Source organism: Zea mays, chromosome 1, assembly GCF_902167145.1.
Source record: "Zea mays cultivar B73 chromosome 1, Zm-B73-REFERENCE-NAM-5.0, whole genome shotgun sequence".
In the NCBI taxonomy this organism is placed as follows: domain Eukaryota; kingdom Viridiplantae; phylum Streptophyta; class Magnoliopsida; order Poales; family Poaceae; genus Zea; species Zea mays.
In genome coordinates this window covers 197,383,496-197,406,138 of record NC_050096.1, presented here as the reverse complement: position 1 = coordinate 197,406,138, position 22,643 = coordinate 197,383,496, and positions in this window count along the sequence as shown.

The window sequence follows — 22,643 nt, the reverse complement described above, 5'->3', positions numbered from 1 at the left end:
GGGACTAACAAATGTGCATTTTGAGAAAGACAGGATTTGTAGCGCATGCCAAGCAGGAAAGCAAGTTGGTGTTCATCATCCACATAAGAACATCTTAACGACTGACAGGCCACTCGAGCTCCTCCACATGGACCTATTCGGCCCGATCGCTTACATAAGCATCGACGGGAGTAAGTACTGTCTAGTTATTGTGGATGACTATTCTCGCTTCACTTGGGTATTCTTTTACAGGAAAAATCTCAAACCCAAGAGACCTTAAAGGGATTCTTGAGACGGGCTCAAAATGAGTTCGGCTTGAGGATCAAGAAAATTAGAAGCGATAATGGGACGAAGTTCAAGAATTCACAAATTGAAGGCTTCCTTGAGGAGGAGGGCATCAAGCATGAGTTCTCTTCTCCCTACACGCCACAACAAAATGGTGTAGTGGAGAGGAAGAATAGAACTCTATTGTACATAGCAAGAACCATGCTTGATGAGTACAAGACTTCGGATCGGTTTTGGAACGAGGCGGTCAACACCGCTTGCTACGCCATCAACCGGTTGTATCTACACCGAATCCTCAAGAAGACATCTTACGAACTCCTCACCGGTAAAAAGTCAAATGTTTCATATTTTAGAGTCTTTGGTAGCAAATATTTTATTCTTGTTAAAAGAGGTAGAAAGTCCAAATTTGCTCCTAAGGCTGTAGAAGGCTTTTTACTAGGATATGATTCAAACACAAGGGCATATAGAGTCTTTAACAAGTCCACTGGACTAGTTGAAGTTTCTTGTGACATTGTGTTTGATGAGACTAACGGCTCCCAAGTGGAGCAAGTTGATCTTGATGAATTAGATGATGAAGAGGCTCCATGCGTCGCGCTAAGGAACATGTCCATTGGGGATGTGTGTCCTAAGGAATCCGAAGAGCCCATTCAAGCACAAGATCAACCATCCTCCTCCATGCAAACATCTCCACCAACTCAAGATGAAGATGAGACTCAAGATGATGAAGAAGAAGATCAAGAAGATGAGCCACCTCAAGACGACGGCAATGATCAAGGGGGAGATGCAAATGATCAAGACAAGGAGGATGAGCAAGTTCCAAGGCCGCCACACCCAAGAGTCCATCAAGAAATCCAACGAGATCACCCCGTGAACACCATCCTCGACGACATTCATAAGGGGGTAACCACTAGATCTCGTGTTGCACATTTTTGTGAGCATTACTCTTTTGTTTCCTCTATTGAGCCACACAAGGTAGAGGAAGCACTTCAAGATTCGGATTGGGTGATGGCGATGCAAGAGGAGCTCAACAACTTCACGAGGAATGAGGTATGACATTTAGTTCCACGTCCTAACCAAAATGTTGTAGGAACCAAGTGGGTCTTCCGCAACAAACAAGACGAGCATGGTGTGGTGACAAGGAACAAAGCCCGACTTGTGGCCAAGGGATACTCACAAGTCGAAGGTTTGGATTTCGGTGAAACCTATGCACCCGTAGCTAGGCTTGAATCAATTCGTATATTACTTGCCTATGCTACTTACCATGGCTTTAAGCTTTACCAAATGGACGTGAAAAGTGCCTTCCTCAACGGACGTATCAAGGAAGAGGTCTATGTTGAGCAACCTCCCGGCTTTGAAGACAGTGAGTATCCTAACCATGTTTATAGACTCTCTAAGGCGCTTTATGGGCACAAGCAAGCCCCAAGAGCATGGTATGAATGCCTAAGAGATTTTCATATCGCTAATGGCTTCAAAGTCGTAAAAGCCGATCCTACACTCTTTACTAAAACACTTGCAAATGATTTGTTTGTATGCCAAATTTATGTTGATGATATCATATTTGGGTCTACTAATGAATCTACATGTGAAGAGTTTAGTAGGATCATGACTCAAAAAATCGAGATGTCTATGATGGGGGAGTTGAAGTATTTCTTAGGATTTCAAGTGAAGCAACTCCAAGAGGGCACCTTCATTAGCCAAATGAAGTACATTTAAGACATTCTAACCAAGTTTGGGATGAAGGACGCCAAGCCCATCAAGACACCCATGGGAACTAATGGGCATCTCGACCTCGACCCGGGAGGTAAATCCGTAGATCAAAAGGTATACCGGTCGATGATAGGTTCCTTACTCTATTTATGTGCTTCACGACCAGATATTATGCTTTCCGTATGCATGTGTGCAAGATTCCAAGCCGATCCTAAGGAAGTTCACCTTAGGGCCGTAAAACGAATCTAGAGATATTTGGTTTATACTCCTAAGTTTGGCCTTTGGTACCCCAGGGGATCCACATTTGATTTAATTGGTTATTCCGATGTTGATTGGGCAGGGTGCAAAATTAATAGAAAGAGCACATCAGGGACTTGCCAGTTCTTGGGAAGATCTCTGGTGTCTTGGGCTTCAAAGAAGCAAAATTTTGTGGCTCTTTCAACCGCCGAAGCCGAGTATATTGCCGCAGGCCATTGTTGCGTGCAATTGCTTTGGATTAGGCAAACCCTCAGGGACTATGTGAAAGGGAATTAGGCTTACACCTATTTCCTAAACTAATTTTGGTGGTTGAATTGCCCAACACAAATATTTGGACTAACTAGTTTGCCCAAGTTTATAAGTTCTACAGGTACCAAAGGTTCACCATAAGCCAATAAAAAGATCAAGAGAAAGGGTTCAAACAAAGGAGCAAGGGACAACCGAAGGCACCTTGGTCGGGCGCACCAGACTGTCCGGTGCACCACCGGACAGTGTCCGGTGCACCAGGGGAGATCGACTTCAAACTCTTCACCTTCGGGAATTCTCAGGGCCGGCGCGCTATAATTCACCGGACTGTCCGGTGTACACCGGACAGTGTCCGGTGCTCCAAGAGCACGCGGCTCTGAACTCGGCAGCCTCGGGAATTCGCATCGGCTGCTTCGCTATAATTCACCGGACATGTCTGGTGTACACCGGACTGTCCGGCGTAACTGTGGGGCAACGGCTACTTCAGGCGCCAACGGCTACCTACAGCGCATTAAATGCGCGCCAGCGCGCGCAGAGGCCAGGCACACCCATGCTGGCGCACCGGACACCCTACAGTTCATGTCCGGTGCGCCACCGGACATCAAGGAGGGCCCAGCGTCAGAGCTCCAACGGTCGGAACCCTAACGGCCGGGTGACGTGGCTGTCGCACCGGACATGTCTGGTGTGCACCGGACTGTCCGGTGCGCCATACGACAGACAGCTTCCACCAAACGGCTAGTTTGGTGGTTGGGGCTATAAATACCCCCAACCACCCCACATTCAAGTCATCCAAGTTTTCCACTTCTCAACCACTTACAAGAGCTAGGCATTCAATTCTAGACACACTCAAGTGATCAAATCCTCTCCAATTCCACACAAGGGTTTAGTGATTAGCGAGAGAGATTTGCCGTGTTCTTTTGAGCTCTTGCGCTTGGATTGCTTCTTTCTTTCTCACTTGTTCTTGTGATCAAAGCTCACTCGTAATCGAAGCAAGAGACACCAATTGTGTGGTGGTCCTTGCGGGGAAGCTTTGTTCCCGATTTGATTTGAGAAGAGAAGCTCACTCGGTCCGAGGGACCGTTTGAGAGAGGGTAAGGGTTGAAAGAGACCCGGCCTTTGTGGCCTCCTCAACGGGGAGTAGGTTTGCGAGAACCGAACCTCGGTAAAACAAATCCGCGTGTCACACTCTTCATTCGCTTGCGATTTGTTTTGCGCCCTCTCTCTCAGACTCATTCTTATTTCTAACGCTAACCCGTCTCGTAGTTGTGATTATATTTGTAAATTTCAGTTTCGCCCTATTCACCCCCCCCCCCTCTAGGCGACTTTCAATTGGTATCAGAGCCCGGTGCTTCATTAGAGCCTAACCGCTCGAAGTGATGTCGGGAGATCACACCAAGAGGGAGATGGAGACCGGCGACAAGCCCACTACGAGTCACGGGAGCACTTCATCGGAAGAGTCCCGCACCAAGAGGAAGGAGAAGAAGAAGAGCTCCTCCAACAAAGGGAAGGGGAAGGAGAAGAAAACCTCTTCCCACAAGTCGCATCGGAGAGGCGACAAGCACAAGAGGATGAGAAAAGTGGTCTACTACGAGACCGACTCTTCATCACCATCGACCTCCGACTCCGATGCGCCGTCTGTAACTTCTAAGCGCCAAGAGCGCAAGAAGTATAGTAAGATCCCCCTACGCTACCCCCACATTTCAAAGCGTACTCCTTTACTCTCTGTACCATTAGGCAAACCACCAGTTTTTGACAGTGAAGATTATAATATGTGGAGTGACAAAATGAGGCACCATCTAACCTCACTCCACACAAGCATATGGAATGTTGTTGAGTTTGGTGTACAGGTACCATCCGTAGGGGATGAAGACTATGACTCGGACGAGGTGGCCCAAATTCACCACTTTAACTCCCAAGCAACCACTATACTCCTCGCCTCTCTAAGTCGAGAGGAGTATAACAAGGTGCAAGGGTTAAAAAGTGCGAAGGAAATTTGGTACGTACTCAAGACCGCGCACGAAGGAGACGAGGTGACAAAGATCACCAAGCGGGAGACGATCGAGGGGGAGCTCGGTCGCTTCATGCTTCACCAAGGGGAGGATCCACAAGCTATGTACAACCGCTTGAAGACCTTGGTGAACCAAGTGCGCAACCTCGGGAGCGAAAAATGGGATGACCATGAAATGGTCAAGGTTATTCTTAGATCCCTCGTATTTCTTAACCCTACACAAGTTCAATTAATTCGAGGTGATCCTAGATATAAGCTAATGTCTCCCGAGGAAGTTATAGGAAAATTTGTAAGCTTTGAGCTAATGATTAAAGGCTCAAATAAAATCATCGAGCAAGGCACCTCCTCCACGCCCGAAGCACAACCCGTCGCATTCAAGGCAACGGAAGAAAAGAAGGAGGAGGCTACTCCAAGTCGAACACCCATCGACGCCTCCAAGCTCGACAACGAGGAAATGGCGCTCATCATCAAGAGCTTTCGCCAAATCCTCAAGTAAAGGAGGGGGAAAGACTACAAAACCCGCTCCAAGAAAGTTTGCTACAAGTGTGGTAAGCCCGGTCATTTTATTGCTAAATGTCCATTATCTAGTGATAGTGACAGGGGCGACGACAAGAAGGGGAGAAGAAAGGAGAAGAAGAGACATTACAAGAAGAAGGGCGGCGATGCCCACGTATGCCGTGAGTGGGACTCCGACGAGAGCTCCACCGACTCCTCCTCCGACGAGGACGCCACCAACATTGCCGTCACCAAGGGACTTCTCTTCCCCAACGTCGGCCACAAGTGCCTCATGGCCAAGGATGGCAAAAAAAGAAGGTTAAATCTAAATCTTCCATTAAATATGAGTCCTCTAGTGATGATAATGCTAGTGATGAGGAGGATAATTTGCGTACTCTTTTTGCCGACCTAAACATGCAACAAAAAGAAAAACTAAATGAGCTAATTAGTGTCATCCATGAAAAGGATGATCTCTTGGACTCCCAAGAGGACTTCCTAATCAAGGAAAATAAAAAGCATGTTAAGGTTAAGAATGCTTATGCTCTAGAGGTAGAAAAATGTGAGAAATTATCTAGTGAGCTAAGCACATGCCATGACACTATTGCCAACCTTAGAAATGAAAATGCCAAATTAATTGCTAAGGTTGATTCTCATGTTTGCAATGTTTCAACTTCCAATCCTAGAGATGATAATGTTGATTTACTTGCTAGGATTAATGAGTTGAATGTTTCTCTTGCTAGACTTAGGATTGAAAATGAAAAATTAATTGCTAAGGCTAAAGATTTTGATGTTTGCAATGTTACTATTTCTAACCTTAGAAATGAGAATGATATACTACATGCTAAGGTTGTAGAATTAAAATCTTGCAAACCCCGTACATCTACCGTCGAGCATATTTCTATTTGTACTAGATGTAGAGATATTGATGTTGATACTATTCATGATCACATGGCTTTAATTAAACGACAAAATGATCATATAGCATTATTAGATGCTAAAATTGCCGAGCATAACTTAGAAAATGAAAAATTTAAATTTGCTAGAAGTATGCTCTATAATGGGAGACGCCCTGGCATTAAGGATGACATTGGCTTCCAAAGGGGAGACAATGTCAAACTTAATGCCCCTCCTAAAAATTTGTCTAACTTTGTTAAGGGCAAGACTCCCATGCCTCAGGATAACGAGGGTTACATTTTGTACCCTGCCGGTTATCCCGAGAGCAAAATTAGGAGAATTCATTCTAGGAAGTCTCACTCTGGCCCTAACCATGCTTTTATGTATAAGGGTGAGACATCTAGCTCTAGGCAACCAACCCGTGCTAAGTTGCCTAGAAAGAAAACTCATAGTGCATCAAATGATCATAGCATTTCATTTAAAACTTTTGATGCACCTTATGTTTTGACTAACAAATCCGGCAAGGTAGTTGCCAAGTTTGTTGGGGGCAAACACAAGGGCTCCAAGACTTGTGTTTGGGTACCCAAAGTTCTTGTTTCTAATGCCAAAGGACCCAAAACCGTTTGGGTACCTAAAGTCAAGAACTAAACTTGTTTTGTAGGTTTATGCATCCGGGGGCTCTAGTTGGATCATCGATAGCGGGTGCACAAACCACATGACAGGGGAGAAGAAGATGTTCTCCTCCTACGAGAAAAAACAAGATCCCCAACGAGCTATCACATTCGGGAATGGAAACCAAGGTTTGGTCAAAGGTTTGGGTAAAATAGCTATATCTCCTAACCATTCCATTTCCAATGTTTTTCTTGTTGATTCATTAGATTACAATTTGCTTTCCGTATCCCAATTATGTCAAATGGGCTACAACTGTCTATTTACTGATGTAGGTGTCACCGTCTTTAGAAGAAGTGATGATTCAATAGCATTTAAGGGAGTGTTAGAGGGTCAGCTATACTTGGTAGATTTTGATAGAGCTGAACTCGACACTTGCTTAATTGCTAAGACTAACATGGGTTGGCTCTAGCACCGCCGACTAGCCCATGTTGGAATGAAGAATCTTCACAAGCTTCTAAAGGGTGAACATATTTTAGTACTAACAAATGTTCATTTTGAGAAAGATAGGGTTTGTAGCGCATGTCAAGCCGGGAAGCAAGTTGGCACTCATCATCCACACAAGAACATCATGACAAGTGACAGGCCACTGGAGCTCCTACACATGGACCTATTCGGCCCGATCGCTTACATAAGCATCGGCGGGAGTAAGTACTGTCTAGTTATTGTGGATGATTATTCTCGCTTCACTTGGGTGTTCTTTTTGCAGGAAAAATCTCATACCCAAGAGACCTTAAAGGGATTCTTGAGACGGGCTCAAAATGAGTTCGGCTTAAGGATCAAGAAAATTAGAAGCGACAACAGGACGGAGTTCAAGAACTCACAAATAGAAGGCTTCCTTGAGGAGGAGGGCATCAAGCATGAGTTCTCTTCTCCCTACACCCCACAACAAAATGGTGTAGTGGAGAGGAAGAATCGAACTCTATTGGACATGGCAAGAACCATGCTTGATGAGTACAAGACACCGGATCGGTTTTGGGTCGAGGCGGTCAACACCGCTTGCTACGCCATCAACCGGTTATATCTACACCGAATCCTCAAGAAGACATCCTATGAACTCCTAACCGGTAAAAAGCCCAATATTTCATATTTTAGAGTTTTTGGTAGCAAATGCTTTATTCTTGTTAAAAGAGGTAGAAAATCTAAATTTGCTCCTAAAACTGTAGAAGGCTTTTTACTAGGATATGACTCAAACACAAGGGCATATAGAGTCTTTAACAAGTCCTCAGGACTTGTTGAAGTTTCTTGTGACGTTGTGTTTGATGAAACTAACGGCTCTCAAGTAGAGCAAATTGATCTTGATGAGATAGGTGAAGAACAGGCTCCGTGCATCGCGCTAAGGAACATGTCCATTGGGGATGTGTGTCCTAAGGAATCCGAAGAGCCTCCAAATGCACAAGATCAACCATCCTCCTCCACACAAGCATCTCCACCAACCCAAAATGAGGACGAGGCTCAAATTGATGAAGCAGAAGATCAAAGAGATGAGCCACCTCAAGATGACAGCAATGATCAAGGGGGAGATGCAAATGATCAAGACAAGGAGGATGAAGAAACAAGGTCGCCACACCCAAGAGTCCACCAAGCAATCCAACGAGATCACCCCGTCGACACCATCCTCGGCGACATTCATAAGGGGGTAACTACTCGATCTCGTGTTGCATTTTTTGTGAGCATTACTCTTTTGTTTCCTCTATTGAGCCACACAGGTTTGAGGAAGCACTACAAGTTTCGGATTGGGTGATGGCGATGCAAGAGGAGCTCAACAATTTCACGAGGAACGAGGTATGGCATTTAGTTCCACGTCCTAACCAAAATGTTGTAGGAACCAAATGGGTCTTCCGCAACAAGCAAGATGAGCATGGTATGGTGACAAGGAACAAAGCCCGACTTGTGGCCAAGGGATACTCTCAAGTCGAAGGTTTGGATTTTGGTGAAACCTATGCACCCGTAGCTAGGCTTGAGTCAATTCGCATATTATTAGCCTATGCTACTTACCATGGCTTCAAGCTTTATCAAATGGACGTGAAGAGTGCCTTCCTCAATGGACCAATCAAGGAAGAGGTCTATGTTGAGCAACCTCCCGGCTTTGAAGACAGTGAGTACCCTAACCATGTCTATAGGCTCTCTAAGGCGCTTTATGGGCTCAAGCAAGCCCCAAGAGCATGGTATGAATGCCTAAGAGATTTCCTTATAGCTAATGGCTTCAAAGTCGGCAAGGCCGATCCTACTTTATTCACTAAAGCTCTTGACAATGATTTGTTTGTATGCCAAATTTATGTTGATGATATTATATTTGGGTCTACTAACGAATCTACATGTGAAGAATTTAATAGGATCATGACACAAAAATTCGAGATGTCTATGATGGGGGAGTTAAAGTATTTTCTAGGATTCCAAGTCAAGCAACTCCAAGAGGGCACTTTCATTAGCCAAACAAAGTATACTCAAGACATTCTAACCAAGTTTGGAATGAAGGATGCCAAGCCCATCAAGACACCCATGGGAACCAATGGGCATCTCGACCTCGACACGGGAGGTAAGTCCGTGGATCAAAAGGTATATCGGTCGATGATAGGTTCATTACTCTATTTATGTGCATCTCGACCGGACATTATGCTTTCCGTTTGCATGTGTGCAAGATTCCAATCCGACCCTAAGGAATCCCACCTTACGGCCGTAAAACAAATCTTGAGATATTTGGCTTATACTCCTAAGTTTGGGCTTTGGTACCCTCGGGGATCCACATTTGATTTGATTGGTTATTCGGATGCCGATTGGGCGGGGTGCAAAATCAATAGGAAGAGCACATCGGGGACTTGCCAGTTCTTGGGAAGATCCTTGGTGTCTTGGGCTTCAAAGAAGCAAAATTCGGTCGCTCTTTCTACCGCCGAAGCCGAGTACATTGCCGCAGGCCATTGTTGCGCGCAATTGCTTTGGATGAGGCAAACCCTACGGGACTATGGTTACAAATTAACCAAAGTTCCTCTTCTATGTGATAATGAGAGTGCAATCCGCATGGCAGATAATCCCGTTGAGCATAGCCGCACTAAACACATAGCCATTCGGTATCATTTTCTTAGGGATCATCAACAAAAGGGGGATATCGAGATTGCATATATTAATACTAAAGATCAATTAGCCGATATCTTTACCAAGCCACTAGATGAACAAACTTTTACCAAACTTAGGCATGAGCTCAATGTTCTTGATTCTAGGAATTTCTTTTGCTAATTTGCACACATAGCTCATAAGTATACCTTTGATCATATCTCTTTTATATATGCTATGACTAATGTGTTTTCAAGTGTATTTCAAACCAAGTCATAGGTATATTGAAAGGGAATTGGAGTCTTCGGCGAAGACAAAGGCTTCCACTTCACTCTACTACTCATCCTTCGTCGTCGCTCCGCATCATTCTCCGTCTTTGGTATAATCTTCGCTCATATGTTTTATTTGCCAAAGGGGAGAAAGTAGGTAGGAAAGGGCTTATATCTCACTCAAAGTATCCGTTTTTGGCGATTCATGCCAAAGGGGGAGAAAGTATGAGCCCAAAGCAAAAGGACCGCACCACCACCCTAATTTTAAAAATTAATGATTTTCAATTGGTACATTTCAAATTAGTATCTCTTTATGTTCTAAAGGGGGAGAAAGTAGTATTTTCAAAATTGATATCTTAAAACCCTCTTGAACACTAAGAGGAAAATTTATTTGAGGGAGAGTTTTGTTTTAGTCAAGGAAAAGCATTTTAAGACAAAGGGAGAAAATTTCAAATCTTGAAAATGCTTCTCAAAATCTTATTCATTTACCTTTGACTATCTTGCAAAAGGACTTTGAAAAAAATTTACAAAAAAAAATTTGCAAAAACAAAACTTGAGGTGCAAGTGTGGTCCAAAATGTTAAAAAAATAAAGAAACAATCCATGCATACCTAGTAAGTAATATTTATTGGTTCAATTCTAAGTAACATTTGCACTTACACTTTGCAAACTAGTTCAATCATGCACTTCTATACTTGCTTTGGTTTGTGTTGGCATCAATCACCAAAAAGGGGGAGATTGAAAGGGAATTAGGCTTACACCTATTTCCTAAACTAATTTTGGTGGTTGAATTGCCCAACACAAATATTTGGACTAACTAGTTTGCCCAAGTTTATAAGTTCTACAGGTACCAAAGGTTCACCATAAGCCAATAAAAAGATCAAGAGAAAGGGTTCAAACAAAGGAGCAAGGGACAACCGAAGGCACCCTAGTCGGGCGCACCGGACTGTCTGGTGCACCACCGGACAGTGTCCGGTGCACCATGGGAGATCGACTTCAAACTCTTCACCTTCGGGAATTCTCAGGGCCGGCGCGCTATAATTCACCGGACTGTCCGGTGCTCCAAGAGGACGCGGCTCTGAACTCGGCAGCCTCGGGAATTCGCATCGGCTGCTTCGCTATAATTCACCGGACATGTCCGGTGTACACCGGACTGTCCGGTGTAACTGCGGGGCAACGGCTACTTCAGGCGCCAACGGCTACCTGCAGCGCATTAAATGCGCGCCAGCGCGCGCAGAGGCCAGGCACGCCCATGCTGGCGCACCGGACACCCTACAGTTCATGTCCGGTGCGCCACCGGACATCAAGGAGGGCCCAGCATCAGAGCTCCAACGGTCGGAACCCTAACGGCCGGGTGACGTGGCTGTCGCACCAGACATGTCCGGTGTGCACCGGACTGTCCGGTGTGCACCGGACTGTCCGGTGCGCCATACGACAGACAGCTTCCACCAAACGGCTAGTTTGGTGGTTGGGGCTATAAATACCCCCAACCACCCCACATTCAAGTCATCCAAGTTTTCCACTTCTCAACCACTTACAAGAGCTAGGCATTCAATTCTAGACACACTCAAGTGATCAAATCCTCTCCAATTCCACACAAGGCTTTAGTGATTAGCGAGAGAGATTTGCCGTGTTCTTTTGAGCTCTTGCGCTTGGATTGCTTCTTTCTTTCTCACTTGTTCTTGTGATCAAAGCTCACTTGTAATCGAAGCAAGAGACACCAATTGTGTGGTGGTCCTTGCGGGGAAGCTTTGTTCCCGATTTGATTTGAGAAGAGAAGCTCACTCGGTCCGGGGGACCGTTTGAGAGAGGGTAAGGGTTGAAAGAGACCGGGCCTTTGTGGCCTCCTCAACGGGGAGTAGGTTTGCGAGAACCGAAACTCGGTAAAACAAATCCGCGTGTCACACTCTTCATTCGCTTACGATTTGTTTTGCGCCCTCTCTCTCGGACTCATTCTTATTTCTAACGCTAACCCGTCTCGTAGTTGTGATTATATTTGTAAATTTCAGTTTCGCCCTATTCACCCCCCTCTAGGCGACTTTCACTATGGTTACAAATTAACCAAAGTTCCTCTTCTATGTGATAATGAGAGTGCAATTCGCATGTCGGATAATCCCGTTGAGCATAGCCGCACTAAACACATAGTCATTCGGTATCACTTTTTAAGGGATCACCAACAAAAGAGGGATATCGAGATTGCATATGTTAGCACCAAAGAACAATTAGCCGATATCTTTACCAAGCCATTAGATGAACAAACTTTTACCAAACTTAGGCATGAGCTAAATATTCTTGATTCTAGGAATTTTGAATGATATTTTGCACACATAGCTCATATATATACCTTTGATCATCTCTTTCATGTGCTATGACTAATGTGTTCTTTCAAGTCCATTTCATGCTAAGTCATAGATTGAAAGGGAAAAGGAGTCTTCGGCGAAGACAAGGCTTCCACTCCACTCCATCGAATCATTCATCCTTCGCCGTCGCTTTGCACATCTCTCCAACTTTGGTATAATCTTCACTCATGTATTATTTACCATAGGGGGAGAAGGTAGTTCAAAGGGCTTATATTTCACTCAAGTATCCATTTTGGCGATTCATGCCAAAGGGGGAGAGAGTATTAGCCCAAAGCAAAAAGGATCGCCACCACCAATTTCAAAAATGTAGTCTTTCAAATTTGAGTTAAGAAAAGAATTTTCAGTTGGTATCTTATTTTTGATATAATTTCAAATTGGTAGACCCTCTTCAAAATTAAATCTAAAACCCTCTTGAACACTAAGAGGAGGATTTCATTAAGGGGGAGTTTTGTTTAGTCAAAGGAAAAGCATTTGAGACAGGGGGAGAAAATTTCAAATCTTGAAAATGCTTTCTTCAATTTTTACTCATGTACCTTTGACTATTTGCAAAAGGTTTTTGAAATGATTTTTACAAAGAATTTGCAAAACAAAACCCATGGTGCAAATGTTTTCCAAAATGTTAAATATGAAAAGAAAGCCATCCATGCATATCTAGTAGAAATAGTTATTGGTTTCATTTCAAGCAACCTTTGCACTTACATTATGCAAACTAGTTCAATTCTGCACTTCTATATTTGCTTTGGTTTGTGTTGGCATCAATCACCAAAAAGGGGGAGATTGAAAGGGAAATAGGCTTACAACTTTTTCTAATTGATTTTGGTGGTTGAATTGCCCAACACAAATAATTGGACTAACTAGTTTGCTCTAGATTATAAGTGTTACAGGTGCCAAAGGTTCACAATAAACCAATACAAGTCAAAAGAAAGGGTTCAAACAAAGGGAGCATAAGATAACCGAAGGCAGCCCTGGTCTGGCGCACCGGACTGTCCGGTGTGCCACCGGACAGTGTCCGGTGCACCAGGGAACACCAACTCTGAACTCGTCAATCTCGGGAATTCTGGGAGCCACTCCGCTAAAATTCACCGGACTGTCCGGTGTGCCAGCGGAGCAACGGCTACTTCAGCGCCAACGGTCGACTGCAATCGCATTGAATGCGCTACAGTGCGCGACAGAGTCAGAGCAGCGCCAGAAGGCGCACAGGACAGTGCACAGTGACTGTCCGGTGACCCAGAAGACAGAAGCTCCAACGGTCGAACCCTAACGGTCGGGTGACGTGGCTGGCGCACCGAACAGTGTCTGGTGGCGCACCGGACTGTCCGGTGCGCCATGCGACAGACAGCCTCCCAACGGCCACTTTTGGTGGTTGGGGCTATAAATACCCCAACAACCCCACCATTCATTGCATCCAAGTTTTCCACCTTCCAACACATTACAAGAGCTATAGCATTCAATTCTAGACACAACCAAAGAGATCAAATCCTCTCCCAAGTCTGGAATCACTCCAAATCAAATAGTGACTAGAGAAAGTGACATTTGTGTTCATTTGAGCTCTTGCGCTTGGATTGCTTCTTTTCTTTCTCATTCTTTCTTGTGATCAACTCAATTGTAACCAAGGCAAGAGACACCAATTGTGTGGTGGTCCTTGTGGGGACTTAGTGTCCCATGTGATTGAGAAGAGAAGCTCACTCGGTCTAAGTGACCGTTTGAGAGAGGGAAAGGGTTGAAAGAGACCCGGTCTTTGTGACCACCTCAACGGGGAGTAGGTTTGCAAGAACCGAACCTCAGTAAAACAAATCACCGTGTCACATTCTTTATTTGCTTGTGATTTGTTTTCGCCCTCTCTCTCGGACTCGATTTTAATTCTAACGCTAACCCTGGCTTGTAGTTGTGCTTAAACTTTGTAAATTTCAGATTCGCCCTATTCACCCCCCCCCCTCTAGGCGACTTTCAATTTTGTTGACCAGGGTCTTGAGCTTGTTGTAGGTTTGCGTTGGCTCCTCTCCCCTGATCATCACAAATCTCCCCAGCTCGCCTTCCACCAACTCCATTTTGGTGATCATGGTGGTGTCGTTTCCCTCATGAGATATCTTGAGGGTGTCTCAGATTTGCTTGGCATTGTCCAAGTCGCTCACCTTGTTGTATTCATCCCTGCACAAAGATGCTAGCAAAACAGTGGTAGCTTGTGCATTCTTATGAACTTGTTCATTTATCATCACAGGGTTATCCGTACTATCGAAATGCATTCCATTTTCTACTATTTTCCAAATGCTAGGATGGAGAGAAAATAGATGACTATGCATTTTATGACTCCAAAATGAGTAGTCCTCTCCATCAAGGTGTGGAGGTTTTCCTAGTGGAATAGAAAGTAAATGTGCATTCGAATTGTACGACATGCGAGAATAGTCAAAAGAGTAATTTTGATTAACAGTTTTTCTCTTTGATGAAGAATCGCCATCGTCGTCGTCTCTTGGTGAAGAAGAAGATTCATCGCCGTCGTAGTAGACGATCTTTTTGATACGCCTCTTCTTCTTCCCGTCCTTCTTCTTGTGACTCGAGCCAGAGTTAGTGGGCTTGTCATCTCTTGGCTCGTTGAAGATGGACTCCTTCTCCTTGTCGTTGACCACCATCCCCTTTCCCTTAGGATCCATCTCTTCGGGTGATTAGTCCCTTATGTGAAAAGAACGGCTCCGATACCAATCGAGAGCACCTAGAGGGGATCCTATAAAATTCAACTCTAAATAGACACAAAACTTGGTTATAGGAATGTTAGTGCGACTAAGTAGTTGAGAAGCGAATTCTTGTGGACAAGACAATCACAGAAAGATCAACACAAGACACGCGATTTTTATCCCATGGTTCGGCCAAGTAGCACTTGCCTACTTCCATGTTGTGGCGTCCCAATGGACGAGGGTTGCACTCAACCCCTTTCAAGTGATCCGATGATCAACTTGAATACCACGGTTTTTCCTTTAGATGATTATTCCTGTTTGCGAGGAATCTCCACAAGATTGGAGTCTCTCGCCCTTACAACAAAGATCACAATGAAAGCACGGAGTAAGGTTGGGATGAGCAACACACACAAGACACAAATCGCAGCACAACTACGCACACAAGTCACAACTTGAGCTCAAAACACAACACACAGAGTTCACAACTCAAATGGAGCTCAAGTCACTATCTCAAAGAATCGAATGCGTGAAGTTGGAGTCTTGGAGTCTTAGAATGTTTCTTGTAAGCTTGTGTATCTCCTCCATGTGCCTAGGGGTCCCTTTTATAGCCCCAAGGCAGCTAGGAGTCGTTGAAGGCCAACAAGGAAGGCCATCCTTGCCTTCTGTCGAGTGGCGCCACTGGACAGTCTGGTGCGCCACCGGATAGTCACTGTAGACGGTCCGGTGCCGATCTCCTTCCTTTTCTGGCGCAGACGACCGTTGCACCTCCGGGCCAGTTAGCGCACCGGACACTGTCCGGTGTACACCAGACAGTCCGATGCCCCCTGCCGACTGTTGGTGCGGGCCACGCGTCGCCCGCGGATTGCGCAGCCGACCATTGCGCTGGCGACCGTTGGCTCACCGGACTGTCCGGTGCACCATCGGACAGTCCAGTGAATTATAGCCGTACGCCACCAAACTTTTCCCGATAGCGGCCTGTTCACCGGAAACCAGCCTGACGCACCGGACACTGTCCGGTGCACCACCGGACAGTCCGGTGTGCCAGACTGAGCTGAGATTTGGCTGCACGAAGCCAAGTCTTTTTCTAATTCTTTTCTCTCTGTTTCTAGCACTTAGACAAAATTTGTTAGTACTCAAAAGAATGTACTAGTTCTAGAAACATACCTTGTTACATGATTTGTACTTCTTGCTTGTTTGGCACATAACAACTCAAAGATTATGTGTTGGGCACTTAATCACCAAAACATTATAGAAATAGCCCAAAGGCACATTTCCCTTTCAGAGCGGAGAACTCATACTTGATACCTTCCTCCTCAAGAAACTCTTCAACTTGTAGATTCTTGAACTCGGACTCATTGTCGCTCCTTATCTTCTTCACCTTTAGCTCAAATTCGTTTTGAGCTCTCCTTAAGAAGCGCTTTAGGGTCCCTTGGGTTTCTGACTTATCCTGCAGAAAGAATACCCAAGTGAAGCGGGAAAAATCATCAACAATTACCAGACCATACTTACTTCCCCCGATGCTAAGGTAGGCAACGGGTCCGAAGAGGTCCATGTGAAGAAGCTCCAGTGGTCTTGATGTTGTCATCACATTCTTGATGTGATGGGTGCTTCCCACCTGTTTCCCTGCCTGACATGCTGCACAAGGTCTGTCTTTCTCAAAACAGACATCGGTTAGTCCTAACACATGATCTCCCTTTAGAAGCTTATGAACACAAATTCTTGACAAGCAGACAACTCGGAGGATAGCATTTCATTTCTTTTAATTTCTAAAGCAAGGGATTTTTGAACACTAACAAACTTGTCATGCTCCTCATATAAATTATCCTCTTGCTTTTCTAGCAGTCTATCCTTTTCATTAAGAGCATCGATTAATTCATTAATTTTCTCTATCTTAGCTCTATCTAAACCCTTAAATAATTCAGAGTAATCTACTTCATCATTAGAAGATTCCTCATCACTAGAAGAAGAGTACTTAGGAGTATTTCGAATACGTACCTTCTTCTCCTTGGCCATAAGACATGTATGACGTTCGTTGGGGAAGAGCGAAGACTTGTCGAAGGCCGAGGCAGCCAATCCTTCATCGTCGGAGTTAGATGAAGAGCAGTCAGAATCTCATTCCTTTCCAAGATGCGCCTCGCTTTTCGCCTTCCTGTAATTCTTCTTCTTTTCCCTCTTCCCGCTCTTTTCTTGTCTCTAGTCATTATCATTATCGGGGCATTGAGCTATGAAATGACTAGTCTTACCGCATTTGAAGCAGGAGCGCTTTCCCCTTGTTTTATTCTTGTTGGGGTACCCTTTTCGTCCTTTGAGTGCGATCTTGAAACGCTTGATGATAAGCGCCATTTCTTCCTCATTGAGCCCGGCAGCCTCCACTTGTGCTACCTTGCTTGGTAGCGCCTCCTTGCTGCTTGTTGCTTTGAGAGCAATGGGTTGCGGCTCGTAGACAGGTAGTGGACCATTTAGCGCGTCGTCCACGTATCGTGCCTCCTTCACCATCATGCGCCTGCTCACAAATTTTCCAAGGATCTCCTCGAGCGTCATCTTGGTGTACCTGGGGTTTTCACGAATAAGATTGACAAGATGGGGGTCAATAACGGTAAATGACCTGAGCATGAGTTGGACGACATCATGATCCATCCATCTTATGCTTCCGTAGCTTCGGATCTTGTTAACCAGGGTCTTGAGCCTGATGTAGGTCTGAGTTGGCTCCTCTCCCCTGATCATCGCGAACCTCCCTAGCTCGCCCTCCACCAGTTCCATCTTGGTGATCATGGTGGCATCATTTCCCTCATGTGATATTTTGAGGGTATCCCAGATCTGTTTGGTGTTGTCCAAGCCACTCACTTTATTGTACTCATCCCTGCAAAGAGATGCTAGCAAAACAGTAGTAGCTTGGGCATTTTTATGAATTTGCTCATTTATAAAAACAGGATTATCAGTGCTATCAAAATGCATCCCATTTTCTACAATTTCCCATAAGCTAGGATGGAGAGAGAATAGATGATTACGCATTTTATGGCTCTAAAACGAATAGTCCTCTCCATCAAAGTGTGGAGGTTTTCCGATGGGAATTGAAAGTGGATGTGCATTTGAATTATAGGGAATACGGGAATAATCAAAGGAATAGTTTTGATTAACCGTCTTTTTCTTGGACGAGGAGTTGTGGTCGTCGTCGTCCCTTGGTGAAGAAGAAGATGCATCGCTGTCGTAGTAGATAATCTTCTTGATGCGTCTCTTCTTCTTCCCGTCCCTCTTTTTGTGACTCGAGCCTGAGTCAGTAGGCTTGTCGTCTCTTGGCTCGTTTAAGAGGGACTCCTCATTGTTGTTGATCACCATCCCCTTTCCCTTAGGATCCATCTCTTTGGGCGGTTAGTCTCTTAGATGAAGAGTACGGCTCTGATACCAATTGAGAGCTCCTAGAGGAGGGTCAATAGGTGATCCTGTAAAATCAAACACTAAATAGCCACAAACTTGATTATTAAAGAGTTAGTGTGACTAAGCAGCTTTGAAGCGAGTTCTTGTTAACAAAACAATCACAGAAAAAGCAACACAAGAGACACGCGATTTTTATCCCGTGGTTCGGCCAAGTAACACTTGTCTACTTCTATGTTGTGGTGTCCCAATGGATGACAGTTGCACTCAACCCCTTTCAAGTGATCTAATGATCAACTTGAATACCACGGTCTTTTCTCTTTTGAGTATTCTCCCGTTTGCGAGGAATCTCCACAAGTTGGAGCCTCTTGCCCTTACAATATAGATCACAAAGAAAGCACGAGAGTAAGGTTGGAAGAGTAACACACGCAAGACTCAAATACGCAGCACAATCACGCACACAAGTGAAGACGTGAGCACACAGACACAACGCAAGGAGTTTACAACTCGAACGGTGCTCAAATCTCAAAAACGATAATCCGAATTCGTGAATGCAGAGTCTAGGTGTCTTAGGATGTTTCTTGTAAGCTTGTTGTTGTGCTCCATGCGCCTAGGGGGTCCCTTTTATAGCCCCAAGGCAGCTAGGAGCCGTTGGAGGCCAACTTGGAAAGCCAATCTTGCCTTCTGTCGAGTGGTGCACCGGACAGTCCAGTGCACCACCGGACAGCCACTGTTCATGTCCGGTGCGCGATCTCCTTCCATATCGGGTGCAGCCGACCGTTGCTCCTCGGGGCTGGTTGATGCACCGGACAGTCCGGTGCACCCAGCCGACCGTTGGAGCTGGCCACGTGTCGCGCGTTGATCGCGCGGACGACCGTTGGCCGCTGGCGCAGTTGGCTCACCGGACAGTCCGGTGAATTTTAGCCGTACACCTCTGTTGTTTCCCGAGAGCAACCGGTTCACCGTCGGCCAGCCTGGCGCACCTGACACTGTCTGGTGCACCATCGGACAGTCTGGTATGCCAGGCCCGAGCTGATGTTGGCTGCTCACAGCCAATCCTTTTCCAAATTCGTTTCTCTTTTCTCTGCACTATTTCTAGCACTTGGACAAACATGTTAGTACTTAAAAACAATTCACTAGGTCTAGAAACATACCTTGTCTTTGATTTGCACTTCTTGCTCACTTAGCACATACAAGTTCAAAATATTTGTGTTGGGCATCTAATCACCAAAACAATTATAGAAATGGCCCAAGGGCACATTTCCCTTTCACATGCTCAATCTTAGCTTTACAATGTTGTTGGTGCCTAAGCAAATGTCCAGTACCAGTGGAAGATTTAGCAGACAAGGTAGTTTTGCAGTGTTTGCAAATGGCAGAGACCCTTACCTTCTTACCTTTGTCGTCTACACCAGTTACCTCATCAAAGTCAGACCATACTCTGGACATGGGTAGCCTCTTCCTCGTTCGGGTGTCACGAGCAGTGCTACCACTACCAGTGGCAGTGGGGCTCGTAGACCCGTCACCGTCCCGGCCATGGTCGGTGTTGGTTGTGGCTCCACCGCGTTGATGTTGACAACAACATCCACATTATGGCCAAACAACGCCATCTCATCCATCTGCTCATTGTAATCCTCAAGTGCATGCTCCGCCGCCTCGACGGCCGGATCAAGATCCATCTAGGGATTTTGACCGGCTCCTCACGGCGCCATCGGCTCCTCAACGGCCTTCAATACATAGAAAAAGGAAGAACAAATTAAAATAAAAACAAGCAGGAGCACCACACAAGTATGAGCACAAGTAGGTGTTCATGGTTCACCTGACCGACCGGAGCACCAGATCGCCAACGAGGGGCCACCAGAGGGGATGTGGCTTGAGCTTGAGAGAGGAAAAGAGGAGCAGAATATGGATCTTGGCCGAGACAGAGGGGAACGAAGTAGTTAGGGTTTCAGAGTGAAGGTAGAATGGTAGATCTAGGGGAACAACCGAATCAAACCTCACAAGAACAGCTGGATCAGGACTTAGGAGCACCGAGCAGCACACAAGCAAGCACCAAAAAAGTCGCCGTCGACGGACACCAATTTAGGGTTACGAGTTAAGCCAGATTCGACTTACGGTTTCGGCGATGGAGCGAGAGGGAAGATCATCGGAGTCGGAGTTGGAGCCAGAGTCGTTCGAACACCGAGCGGATCAAGAGGAGAGGGACGAGCGACGGTGCCAGAGAGAGCGACGGTGAAGAGAGGAGAGAGTTGGAGAGGGACGAGCGACGGTGTTGGTGTGTGAGAGATCGGAGGAGATATTTTTCTTCCTTCCGGATAGGCCTTGAACGGGCCGGCGGCTACCATGGGCCATGCTCGGGTCAGGCACGGCGTACCCCACATGTGGCCCAAGCACGGCACGGCTGCTGTGCCGGACCGGTATGAGCCCGTTAACCACCATGCCGGGTCGGGTTCGTGCCGGGCTCCGGGCCGCTCGCCTGGTGGACATGTTTAACCACAATCATTTGGTCACTCGGCCACTGCCCGTTGGCTCGCTGCTGGCCTGCTGTGCTCCTCCTGTCGTCCCCAGACCCCAGGAGCAGTTGCAGTGCAGACGTGCCGTCCCATCTCATTCCCATCCGTGCCTGCCTTTGTCACAGCCTAGCTAGCTACCGTTGTGCATGCTCGTGCCAGGCCGACGTCGACTATCATGACTATTGTTGATCCATCATCAAACGGCTCGCTGCTACTGCACTAGTAGACAGTAGTGGTACGTGGCGTTCATCGTCGGGTCATGCACGCGTGCAAACAAACAGAAACAGCCCGTACTGTACAAGACGCCGCGTGCAGGACAGGACGTGCTCACACACGTACGTGAGCGAGATGCGGAAGCAGATCCCTTGCCTGCCTTTAAAGGCAGCAGCCAGCAGCGGTACTCTAGAGTACTCGTACTGTATCTTTGGAGTTTGAGCGAGTCCGTCCATCCTTGTAGCAGGACAATAATGCAAGAACTAGTGGACAGATGATGAGATTACATCCCATATGAGCCAGGAGGAGCGACCAGAAGCAGAAACAGAAGCAGCTAGTGTCGGCGTTTCGAGACTTGGGGGTCCCTAAGCCGACGAGTGAGTGTGCTGCGTGCCCCAGCCCAGATGGGTCGAGCGCGTGGGCGAGCGCGAAGGGGGGAGAGGCGAGGTGGCCGGAGACGGGCGTGAGAGAGGTGGAAGTCTCGCGGCCTTCGTGTTCGTCCCGCGCCCAGGTCGGGTGCGCTTGCAGTAGGGGGGTTACAAGCGTCCACGCGGGTGAGGGAAGCGAGCGGCCCCAAGAGAGCGCCTGTCCCGTCCTCGGTCCCGCGCGACCAACCTTCTCTAATAAGGCCCTGGTCCTTCCTTTTATAGTCGTAAGGAGAGGATCCAGGTGTACAATGAGGGGTGTAGCAGAGTGCTACGTGTCTAGCGGAGGGAGAGCTAGCGCCCTAAGTACATGCCAATGTGGCAGCCAGAGAGATCTTGGCACCCTGCTGGCGTGATGTCGTGGCTGTCGGAGGAGCAACGGAGCTTGGCGGAAGACAACTGTCGGAGCGGTCGAGTCCTTGCTGACGTCCACCTGCTTCCGTAAGAGAGCTGAGAGCCGCCGCCGTCATGGAGCTTGGGAGGCGCCATCATTGCCTATCTGGCGGAGCTGGTCAGATGGGACACCGGTCTTGTTCTCTTCGGCCCGAGTCGGCTAAGGGTAGAGTGGGGATGGCGCTTCCTGTTGACGTGGCGGGCCCGCGCCCGAGGCCGGGCGACGTGGGGGCTCCTTCGAAGCTGGGGTCGAATCTGTCTTCCGTTGCCGAGGCCGAGTCCGAGCCCCTGGGTCGGGCGAGGCGGAAGTCGTTCGGCAGAGGCCAGGGCGGAGTCCGAGCCCTAGGGTCAGGCGAGGCGGAGTTCGTCGTCTTCCGGGGCCGAGCCCGAGTCCGAGCCCTGGGGTCGGGCGGAGCGGAGTTCGCCGTCTTCCGGGTCTTAGCCCGAGTCCGAGCCCTGGGGTCGGGCGGAGCGGAGTTCGCCGTCTTCCGGGTCTTAGCCCGAGTCCGAGCCCTGGGGTCGGGCGGAGCGGAGTTCGCCGTCTTCCGGGTCTTAGCCCGAGTCCGAGCCCTGGGGTCAGGCGGAGCGGAGTTCCCTATGGCGCCCCTGGCGAGGCCTGACTGCCTGTCAGACTCACTCTATCGAGCGGCACTGCAGTCGGAGTGGCGCAGGCGGCGCTGTCTTTCTGTCAGACCGGTCAGTGGAGCAGCGGAGTGACGGCGGTCACTTCGGCTCTGCCGGGGGGCGCGCGTCAGGATAGAGGTGTCAGGCCACCTTTGCGTTAAATGCCCCTGCAACTCGGTCAGTCGGTGCGGCGATTTAGTCAGGGTTGCTTCTTAGC